This window comes from Nannobrachium achirus (assembly GCF_963921795.1).
Source record: "Nannobrachium achirus genome assembly, chromosome: 8".
In the NCBI taxonomy this organism is placed as follows: Eukaryota; Metazoa; Chordata; class Actinopteri; order Myctophiformes; family Myctophidae; genus Nannobrachium; species Nannobrachium achirus.
In genome coordinates, this window is record NC_137817.1 from 32,864,859 (window position 1) to 32,877,575 (window position 12,717).

Consider the following 12,717-nt stretch of genomic DNA (forward strand, 5'->3'; position numbering starts at 1 on the left):
AAACATGTGTTGAATTACTCTCATCTGCGTAAGTACATACTGATACCCTTGATACCATGACCATCAACTACTTTATCAGATAAAGCGAAGAACAAGACAAACTAGAAATACTGTTCCTTCGAAACAGTGTGGGCTCGATTCCAACCCAACAAATAGGATACTTTAAGGTACTGTAAGGTACAGTACCCTACAGTATTGTACTGTACCTTACTATACTGTACTGCACCTTACTGTACTGTACTGTACTGTAACTTACTGTACTTTACTGTACTCTACTGTACTTTACCTTACTGTACTTTACTGTACTCTACTGTACCTTACTGTACTGTACTTTACTGTACTCTACTGTACCTTACTGTACTGTACTGTACCTTACTGTACTGTACCTTACTGTACTGTACTTAACTGTACTCTACTGTACCTTACTGTACTATACTGTACTGTACTCTACTATGCCGTACTGTAACTTACTGTACTGTACTCTACTGTACCTTACTATACTGTACTTTACTGTACTCTACTGTACCTTACTGTACTCTACTGTACTTTACTGTACTCTACTGTACCTTACTGTACTGTATTGTACTTTACTGTACTGTACTTTACTGTACACTACTGTATCTTGCTGTACCTTACTGTGCTGTACGTTACTGTACTTTACTGTACTTTACTGTACACTACTGTACTGTACCTTACAGTACTGTACTTTACTGTACTCTGCTGTACCTTACTGTACTTTACTGTACTCTACTGTAACTTACTGTACCTTACTGTACTGTACTTTACTCTACTCTACTGTACTGTACCTTACTGTACTTTACTGTACTCTACTGTACCTTACTGTACTGTACCTTACTGTACTGTACTTTACTGTACTCTACTGTACCTTACTGTACTATACTGTACTGTACTCTACTGTGCCGTACTGTACCTTACTGTACCTTACTATACTGTACTTTACTGTACTCTACTGTACCTTACTGTACTCTACTGTACTTTACTGTACTCTACTGTACCTTACTGTACTGTATTGTACTTTACTGTACCTTACTGTACTGTACTCTACTGTACCTTTCTGTACTGTACCTTTCTGTACCTTACTGTACTTTACTGTACTCTACTGAACCTTACTGTACTTTTACTGTACTCTACTGAACCTTACTGTACTGTACATATTCTATGTGTTCTAGATCTACATTTTTGATTCTGTGTTTGGGAACCAGCAACTGTCAAATGGACTCCAACTGTAGTGGAGTATATTGAGTGCATATACTGTAGGCTAACAATCCCAGATCACATCTGTCCTCCACTATGTCTATAACCAAGGCGTTCTTCTATGTGGCCACTCCAGACTGAGGAGTGGAGCATGGCTTTTATTGTGTTTGTGGATCTGACTTGGAAATGCATTGGTTTTGATATCTCCCTGACAACCAACAACAACCACTAATATGGCTGACTGTCCCTGCGGGCTCTAGGCTATATGGCTATGGTATTTACATCCCATCGCCCGGACTTGATTCTTGATCACAGCTGTGTAATCAGTAGAGTGGAGAGGGACATTTATTTATAGTTTTAACTATAACTATAGTTTTATACATCACACAGCTTAGACATTTGGATCAAATCAGAGAGCAGACCTGTGTGAACGCATTGATATAAATAGCATATCTGAAGTGTGAATATTGCAGCCACAGCGACTTAATATAAACATGGGTCCCTTTCCTCTGTCTCACTCTGTCTCCACTCACTAAACCCATTGGAAATGCATTGGGTGCTTAAAGTTAAACATTTTTATTTTTTTATATTTATACTACAAAACATTTCAAAACCAAAAGTACAAGCACACGTGTCCTCAGTAAGCTGAACACATAAAAATTTGAATGGTGTTGAAAGGTGTAAGCGTTTAACTCTTTTAGTGCCACCCGTTCACCACTAGAGGGTGCCCCAGGTGCCAGAGAAAATCCCATAGAGATATGCTGGTATATGCAGAAGCCCTGCAGCCATGACTTGCCTGGACACTTTCCTTTGTGCATGTACAGGAAGAGGATGAAGTTAGCTTGAAGTTAGCTATTGGCTACCAAGCATTTTAGAAGCCTTATTTTCGTCAACTTAGCCATGATTAACCCTTGCACACCTCATGCATGGGAAAAAAACAGAGAAGAATGAGCTCTAAGAAATCCAATGCAATCCTGGATTGCATTGGGGTGGATTTGTGCAGTTTGTTCACAGCTTTCAAACAAAAAAAAACGATTGGAAATCCGTTCAGGCATTCTTGAGATAATAGCCATTATGTTTTACACTGTTGTGAGCTTGGAGGTCTGCTACTAGCTCTGGTCCATAGCGTTAGTGGAGTTCTCCCTAACGCTATGTTCCTCTTCCTCCGTATTCCTTGGCAAAACCGGAAAACCCCGCCGTCTGGTCCAAAAATAACAAAAACTGTTTCGCCCCTCATCAAACCAAAGGTATCAGTGGACAGTTGAAAGCTTACTCTACTTAGTGGACGAGGTCTGAGCCCCCCACCACACGATTAAAATACATTTCTAGGGCAAAATGAAAAATATTCCACCGGATGGAGACGCTCTTCCTCGTTTTTACGAAACAGCGCTTCCAACGTCACAGAGTTGAATAACACCCAGTGAGACTAATGCTCTGTGTAATTCGGTCCTCTGACCTGCGCGGCAGTAGTGAGTTGGCACCTTGATGGCGACGACAAATAGTGAAAAACGAGAAGAAATGGAGTCTCCATCCGGTAGAATATTTTTCATTTTGTCCTAGAAATGTATTTTAATCGTGTGGTGGGGGGCTCAGCCCGCGTCCACTAAGTAGAGTAAGCTTTCAACTGTCCAATGATACCTTTGGTTTGGTGAGGGGCGAAACAGTTTTTGTTATTTTCGGACCAGACGGCAGGGTTTTCCGGTTTTGCCAAGGAATACGGAGGAAGAGGAACATAGCGTTAGGGAGAACTCCACTAACGCTATGGACCAGAGCTAGTCTGCTACCTGAGTTGTATGGGGGTTGTATGGGGGTGGAACATGCAAAATCGCGATTGAAATCATGTTCACTAGATTTGATGGGGTCCAAAAAAAAATTTTTTTTTTTAAAAATTCAATTTTTTTTTTTTTTTTTTTTTTTTTAAACCGAATTTATTCGGTTTTGGCATTCCTTAATACGTTTTAAAAAACCGAACTTTTTCGGTTTTGGCACTTAATGAGTTTTTAAGAGATGAAGCGCGCCAAAGTTTTGAGGAGATACTGACTAGTATATAAATATAGAAATAAATAATGAAGATAACATACGTGTGCTCGCCTTCCAGGCGAGCCCACAACTAGGTGCTCACAGGAGGTAACAGCAAAGTTAAAAACGTGTGGTGGGTGCTTCTAGGATCAACACACACACTAGCTCTCGAAAATAGCCGTGCAGGGCGGCGCTACAAGCTAACAACAACGCGTCACTTGTGCGCTGCACCGCACGACGGACGAAGTATACAATCACTACTAACGGATACGGCCCTGCCTCCTTTTCAGACTGTTTGGAGAAAGACCACGTAACCTACTGTATAATCATAATACTTCTGGGCGTGTCAGCCGGTCTTTAAGGACCACTGGTGGGCCCCAGACCACTGGTTGAGAACCACTGCCTTAGTTAAAGTGATCCCTGACTAATACGACAAATATGCCTTAATACATTATAATTGTCCTCTATAACTACAATGTAAAATTAAAAACACCTCAATTATTTAATTTATTCTAGAAATAGCTAATCTTTCACTCAATAGGGGAAATGCCCGTCGCAAGTTGATGATGTCATAAATGTCAAGTGTGATCTATCCCTATGGAATTTATGGCATGCATGTGAAAATAAAAACAAACGTAATACTTCCTATGGTTAATATGAGCATCAAATCAATATTTCAAATGTTTTTGTGTTTTGTTTTTTTGCACATGCATGCCATAAAAATGACACATGACATTTATGACATCATCAACCTGCGACAGGCATTTCCCCTAGTGAGTGAAAGATTAGCTATTTCTAGAAGAAATAAAATATTTAAGGTGTTTTTAATTTTACATTGTAGATATAGAGGACAATTATAATGTATTAAGACATATTTGTCGTATTAGTCAGGGATCACTTTAAAGGAAGACCACATGGAGGGTCAACTAAATTCACAACATTCAACCCTGTCCTTTTTCAATAATGACCGGATCCCCGTTGATTATCGCTTGTGTAAAACTTTGATCTGTAGCAGCTACAGCACACATTATGGTCTTCCCATAGGGCTGTGTGTTATTAATGAGCAGGAGTGAGGCAAGACGCTCCCCAGGTGCATGCCTGTGATGTAAAGACCAGTCTGCAGCAAGCATTTCCAAGAATTCTATAGGAGCACTGTTCTGATGGACAGGCTTTTAATTAGAGGTTACAGGCTTAAGGCATAGCGCCAGAAACAAAATCTCCCATATGGATTTGCAAGAAGACAAAGATGTCAGTATGCTGTACTGTCACTGTAACTACAGTGTACACAGAAAGACAATCACTCCTAACAACATGCACACACACGCATAGTCACAGTCACAGGCACGCACGCACGCACGCACGCACGCACGCACGCACGCACGCACGCACGCACGCACAAACACACACACACACACACACACACACACACACACACACACACACACACACACACACACACACACACACACACACACACACACACACACACACATTACATTCTTGCTATTGTGGTTGCTATAGTGGTGAAATCTTAATCAATATGCCTCAGTACAGAGCTCACAAGGCACTGTGGGCAACAGTACAGGTTCAACACCTGCAACGCATCTGTGCAACTCTCACCTGCTTATTAGTGTATTCAAATGTATTTAATTAATCACTTCTGATTATGCAAATGCTTGCTCTAAGTGTTAAAAAGGAACATCCGTGTTTAAGGTGAAAACTATTATTTAGTTTAAGCCTCACTGGAAGGTACAACTAATTCTTGTTTGGCACAGACATGCCCTGGGGTCCATTTTCTTGGCGGCCAGCAGTTTTAATAAAACACAAAATAGCTTGAGAGCTTATTTCTCTTGCAGAGTACAAATGCGTATGTAAATGTGTTTTAGATTACATTTTATACCGAAAAATTTAATTACAAGTATAATTTATTTTCAAGTACAATAAGTATCCTTTCAAATACGTCTTTGAGACTTCCTCTGGTGGTATAACTGTACATCACTAAAAGTAATTGACCTGATATTTGAGTACCACTTTGTTTACAGTCTTGTGGACCATACATATTACTAGTAAGAACCCTTTCTGATAAGAGTGGTTCCCCTGACACCACAGTGAAGTCAGAGCATGATGTCAGAGCGACAAACCCATAGAACCACAGTGTCAGGCGTGACTGACAGAGATAGGATACGGAAAGATGTGCCAGTTTTCATAGTCCTACGGTAGCAATAATATGTCATACTCTCTCCTCCACTCTCAGCCCCTTGAGGCTAATAAAGTTAGCAGGGAGAAGATGTTCTGGGGTAGAGTTTAAGGATCAATCCAACTAATTTATTTTGCAAGGTCTGTAGATTCATGATCTGCAGGCATAATCAAAATAGCACTGAGTATGTGCCCTCAGCCAATATTTGAAGAGCACCTCTATTTACAAAAGTGGATATTCTAGCCGGGGATGTAACTTTCTGATTAACCTTTGAGATAACTTTTTGTGCCATACTCTCTCTGGATTGGACAGTTTATTGTCTAATATACAGCCCAAGTAAGTCACTTCTTGGGCTGTAACTTCACAGTCACCTATACTGTACTATCACTCTGAATCCAGGGGACTTCTTTAGTTTTGCATTAGACCCAAAGAGAATAGACATTATGGATATGGGTGAGCACCATCTCTTCAGACCTCAACACATGGAGGAGTGCAAAACAGCAGCAATCAGCCAGGAGCTTGTGAGTATTGACACACCCACATAGGGCTGTCACGATTATTACATTTTACATGACGATTAATTGTCACTCAAATAATTGCGATTAACGATTTAATTGTGTTTTCGTCGTTGAAAATTACATTTCTGTTTGGCCTTTAGGCTTTGAAGTTGCACATGGCAGATATGCTGACACATAGCCTGTATATTACATTACACAAAGACCAAACTGAGACTCTGCATGCAGAACTCTGCAAATCTATACTCCGCACCCAACGGAAAACAACAAACAATGCTTGCAAGGAAGAATTAGGACGATACCCAGTACCACTCATTATAAAAGTAAAAAAGAGTGCACTTAAATTCTATAATAACCTAAAAGAAAGCAATCCAGACACGCTCCATTAGATAGCCCTCAACCATAGTGAAAACCTACAGGGATGCCCCCTTAGTCAGCTGGCCCAGGGACTCTGTGCACAAACAGAAGCACAACTACCAAACGGAAAACACTTTGGACCAAACCAGATCATTAGAAAACAAAAAGAAAGCTACCTAACACACCGGAAAGAGACAACCCAAAACCAAAGCAAAATGGAATGCTATCTGGCACTAAAAAGAGAATATACATTAGCAGAATATCTGAGCACAGTAAACGACCCAAAACTTAGGAAAGCCTTGACTAGGTACAGACTCAGCGAACACAGTCTTGCAATAGAGAAAGGCCGCCACAGACAGACCCCTCTCCCAAGGGAAGATAGACCATGCACCCACTGCACACAAAATGTGGTAGAAACAGAGCTACACTTTCTAACCACCTGCCCACTATACTATAAGACATCAGAGACACATAATTCCCACAGATTACACACACCCAAAGTGAGTTTGAAAACATGTCCAATGATGAAAAACTCCCATACTTACTGGAAGAAATACAACAATGTGCGAACACAGCAGCAAGATTTGTGAACTGTTGCGACAAAAGAAGGCTAGAGATGGAACACAACTACCTTAAGGACTACAAACCATGGATTGGCATCTAGACCTACTGCACATACAGTATGAAACAGAGCTGCTAGCTTTAAATGCATTTTGAAAAAATAATGCTGCTATTTGTTCAAAAAGCTTTTTTATCTGTATAAAATGTCACAATGCGACATAGCTCTGCTTACACAATGTTGTACCCCCTCCAACTGTGTATATGTTCCCTATTTTCAACTGTTTTTATTTTATTTGTGACACTTGCTTTGGCAATGTAAACATATGTTTTCACATGCCATTAAAGCTCCTTTGAATTGATTGAATTGAATTATTATTATTTTTTTCCATTTACTTTAATTAAAAAATTAACTTTTCCCAAATATGGAGATGACTGACATCATAGATGTCTGACATCGACATAGACCACATGAGACCGACAAAGTATGTCCATAATGGGAATTTCAATATATGGGCTTAATATTGATGACATCATGAAAGGGACACATCGCATAGGCTACAGTACATCACCCACATAGTGCTGCACACCTCTCGACTGTTTGCTTTTATGCTTTGCCAAGTCTCTTGATCTCCTGCCAGTTGACCACGTGCCAGTTCACCACTGGCATCACCACTGGCGATGCCATTGACATCACCACTGGCATCACCAGAAATGCTGGTCCCTCATTGGAAGTTAATGATGACGTTGCTGGAAATGTTGGTCCCTGATTGGGCTTACAGGCTTAAACACACACAGCTACCTACCTACCTATATACATACCTATACCTACATACTGTACATACGCCAAACGCAGTACTTGTGCACTCTGCTGGCGCAAGTAGAGAGCAAGACTTCATAGGCCGTTAGTAATGGAAGATATGGACTTGGTTGGCAATCGCTCATGGCCAGCAATGGCCTTGAGTTGTTAAGAGTTTGATCTTCCTCCAATCTGAACCAAGACTGCTCCTACAGTACAAGCCATTTATTTGAAGCATTGCCGTTCACTCTCTGATCACTACATTGCTTTTTCCTAACAGAAAATCGGAGTGGCAAGAAACAACATCATTTGATGACTCTAAGGTTGAAAAAGGTTAATTACTTCACTGTACAGACAGTGGGATAAATGTATTTCTTGTGTAAGGGTTTGGGGCAAAGTAGTGATGAAGAGATCCATTAACAAGAGCCCCTCTGTCTTTTACCTGCAGTAAGAGGGAGAAGATAAGACTGATTGAGATCAAATCAGCCTCTTTCAGCTCAGAATAACCCCAAGAGCGCCTCCATCAAGAAGAACACAGCAATCTCTCAAATCAGATAGTAAATGCATTCCTGCTTACGGAAATTGCTCTCCCAATTCTTTAATGGCTGGCTTGGCACTGACTGCACCCAGTTTGCAGTGATAATGGAAGGGTGCATCTTGCAGATTTAATTAGTGAAAGGCACAATAAAGAGGCACACCACATACCTTATGGGCCTACTGTAGAACACGTTATTCCCTATTCCCCCAACTGAGGCAGAGTCAATGCATCGGCTGTGAGTGGAAATGCATTTTTTCCAACTGATCAGTTAATCAGATACATCAGCAGTTGTTTGTTTGTGTGTGTGTGTGTGTGTGTGTGTGTGTGTGTGTGTGTGTGTGTGTGTGTGTGTGTGTGTGTGTGTGTGTGTGTGTGTGTGTGTGCGCGTGTGCGTGTGTGCGTGCACATGTGTGTATTTGTACATGCATGTGTGCATGTGCCTCTCATTGCAGTTATTGCCCTGACATCAAGCACCTAGCCAGCACTGCAGGACCTACTGCAGCAGGTATTCATTTGCAGACAGAGGTCTTAACTCATTCTGTGCCAATGACGTCTCATGACCTTTTCTTTTGCAAAGGCGTTCAGTGCCAATGACGTCTCATGTCACGTCTTTTGAGTTTTTTGTATAAAAAAAAAAAAACTTTTTTTTTTATTTATTTTTTTTTTTTTTCTAAAAGATGTCAAAATGACCTGGGATCAGAGAGATGATTTTCTTTGTTTGTGTGTTGGCTCCCTCGTTTAGCTGATTGAGAAAATGTGTGTCCATTCTAGTGGATGGACACTTTTTTTCATTCAAACAGCTCTATCTCTGGAACCATTTGTCTGATTGACAAAATTATTTTTGCCACTGAATCACAACAACTGTGTCTGTTTCTGTGGGGAAAAAAATTATAAAAAAAAAACATTTTTTTTTGATTGCGCAATAAAGAAAAACATACAAAACCGTGGCACAGCTACCTTGGAGCCATTTTGGCATTTGGCACAGAATGAGTTTTTAATGAGTATTGCCATAAGCCACACTGATGGCAAACAACAATAAAATCCTACACTGGAAAACAGGTTCATTCCACATGGAGACATTCTATGCTGGGAGGCAAGGTGGCAATGCATGCCACTGTAGCCGTTGTACCCATTGTCAGAATACCGGTTGTACCCCGTTTGTGTTACTTTTATACCCATTGTGGAGATCGTTATATCTGTCTGTCTGTCTGTCTGTCTGTCTGTCTGTCTGGTCTGCCGGGGGTCCCTTTTATGCCCATTTATGGAGATCTCTGTATCTGTCTGTCCTTGACCTTTATATGGAGATCCCTGATGTCATCAGTATGCTGTATACGGTTGGATCTGCTATTCTGGACAACCGGATCACCATATGGGCATATCGGTCGGATTGGCGGTTTTCCCAATTGAAAACTCAGAAACCGCTCAGAAATAGTACTATAGATCGGATCTGAAAATGCTTTATCAGGTGGTATTTCTAGCCAACAGCTTTTGATTTTTGGGTCGGATTGGCGGTTTTCCCAATTGAAAACTCAGAAACCACTCAGAAATAGTACTATAGATCGGATCTGAAAATGCTTTATCAGGTGGTATTTCTAGCCAACAGCTTTTGATTTTTTTTAAGGACCTTCAAAATAGTTTACATTTTTGAAAAAGTAATATTTATCTCCCCCAGGCCCTTTCTCTCTTTGGTGTGTCTCTTAAGCTGTTAAATCCCTCCATGATGGTAAATTATCCATGGAGCAGCAGTCTCTTCATGCAATGTTGAGTGTTTCTCTGATGCTTATGTTGGCACACAAATTAATGAGCACACCCACCTTCACTGTCATTAGAGCACACATCATTAAAGGAACGACGTGCAATCGAGTGAATGTTGGTGTTAGGTGTGTGTGTGTGTGTGTGTGTGTGTGTGTGTGTGTGTGTGTGTGTGTGTGTGTGTGTGTGTGTGCGTGCGTGTGCGTGCGTGCATACTGAATGCCCATGTACAATTCTAGTGAGTTTACTGAGGGCTTGAAGCCAGGGTGCTATGATGACTAACTATGCATAAGAGCCTAATCCCCTGTCATTACTGTCTGTTGTAGTGTTATGATTGATGCACTCATAGCCAGCATTTCAAATTTTAGTATAAGCAGGGTTTGATTTCGCGCACGTGTGTGCGTGCATGTGTACACATGTGTGATTGAGAAGTACTGTATTCATATTTTAATCAAGGATGTGCAGCACTGCAGCAGCAGGCAAGGAAATGTCAAGTTCCTGTTGATTTTACAACGAGTGTGCTGTTCTTGCTGTCAGCTACAGCCCCCCTCTCTCTCTTGTCAATAACAGACGAAAGAAGCCTTTAGTCCTGACAAACACTCTCTCTCTCAGCTACTGTACACTAATTGGTATAGACCAGTGGTTCTCAACCTGTGGTACTAGTACCACTGGTGGTATTTGAGCCCCCCTCTGGTGGTACACAAAGGAGCCTCCCAGAAAAGAAGTGGAGTGAAATATTTATATTATACTACAGGTAGTTCTTCTGACCCAGTAATTGGTTGAAATAGGCTGTCCAGCTGTGCTGAAATGAGCATAACAGCACACCCCTACAATATATAATATCCCCTACACATACTGTACTGTTAGCATTTCTGCACAGACAGCAGTCTTGCTTACAAGAGCAAACCCATGAACAGAGATCTCTGTTCATCTCTTTAATATTCTTCTGTCCTTTCTTCTGTCCACCCTCTTCGTTTCTTAATGGATGCAGCAAATAAGTCCAGCACACAAGTGTTAGGAGTTACATTTAGTAATCTTACTGCCGTAGGGAACTAAAGTATTTATTTTAGCGACTAGTGACTGTTCTGGACTCTTTTATCAAACAGATGAAACAAGCCACTGATCCACTGTGGCCTGTCCTTGATGTGCAGCCAGCCACCAACAATATTTTTTCTTCTCTCTGAGAAAAGGGTCAAATGAACCAGCACAGAATAATAAAGCAGTAGCATTTAATTAGATGAACAGATCACAGTGAGCCATCCCATCCATTCTTTCCAAAGGCCCCCCAGATACAGCATTCTACTCCTGCCCACTGGCGATTACACATTCACATCTTTGACAATTAAGAATTAAAATTCAGCCCAAAAAGGTTAATGGTTACATACTATGCCACATGCCGACATATTTTGGAAAGGCTGAGAAATGTCAGTGGCATACTAATTAACGTTGTATTGTCTGTTCTCTCCTTGTTCTGAGTTCTTTGCTCAATATATTTTCCCGATTAACCTTCACAGAGCTGGCGCTGACTCATTGTCTCCACCAGCCGAAGGCTTGGGGGAGAGTATGTTTTCCCCTCCGTCCGTCCGTCCGTGTGTCCGTCCGTCCGTGTGTCCGTCCGTCCGTGCGTCCGTCCGTGCGTCCTCGCAGTTTGTGTGCAGCTAATCACAGTCACCGTTGGCCCGGTCGCTGCCAAAGTGAGCACACACATTCCCTGGATGCCAATCTAGAACCTCTGCCCTAAATTTTTCAAATGGGCTTTTTCTAGCGCCACCTAGTGGCCGATGTTCGCAAGACACATTTCTGTGCACTACTCTTACAGATTTTGTCCAAAAATCCTACAAATCGGTAGGCAGTATCTCGACAGTCATGTGATCGACACGGATCTGTCCGATTTTGCATATTGCATCCTGATTGGCTAAGATTGGCTTCCAAAGTTTGTAGGATTGAGCCGTTTTGAACAAAATGCCTCAAATCCCAAACGCAAAGTGCAATTATCATGAAATCGCGCACATACGTTCCCACTAGGAAGAAATGCCACTTAATTTTTTTTAAATCAGCCTCATGGTGGCGCTATAACTGGCCGATTTGTGGTTTTACCTATAACTCCACCGATCAGTTTCAAACTTTGTAAGCGCACTCCCTAGAGGCTAAGGATAAACCTTTGCCCTGCATTTTTCACATCAGCCTTTTATAGCGCCAACTTTGGGCCGACTTATGTAAAACACATTTTTAGATATTACTCCTTGAGATTTTATGCAAAAATCACGCAAATCGGTACACAGTATCTCGATAGTCATGTGATCAAGTCCGATCCGTCTGATATTTCATATTCCATCCTGATTGGCTAATATTAGCTTCCAAAGTTTGCAGGATTGCTCCGTTTTTGAACAAAATGCTTCAAATCATCAACGCAGCTTGCGATTACTGTGAAATTTGCCACAGAAATTCCCACTAGGTCAAGGAACAAATGCTACCTTTTTTCACATTGGCCTGTTATAGCGCCACCAGCAGGTAGACTTTAGCAAAACACATTTTTGGAACACAATGCTTCAAATCATGCATGCAGCGTCCGATTTCCATGAAAGATCTATGGTGAAGAACATATGCCACCCTTTTTACATTGGCCTATTATACAGTAGCACCACCAGGACACACGGCCTGGTGGAGACCTGTGCTCGGAAGAGCACTGCTTCTAGTTTGACTTGTGCTCAACCGTGCTTGACCATACTCATCAAGCTGGAATCTGTATTCAGTTACTGTCACCTAG

At 41.3% G+C, this 12,717-nt stretch overlaps 1 protein-coding gene across 1 annotated transcript in view; it reads right to left on the reverse strand.

Annotated features, from left to right (window-relative positions):
- pitpnm3 (PITPNM family member 3) overlaps positions 1-12,717 on the reverse strand; it is a 118,175-nt gene that overhangs the window by 57,872 nt on the left and 47,586 nt on the right. The window lies entirely within an intron of this gene.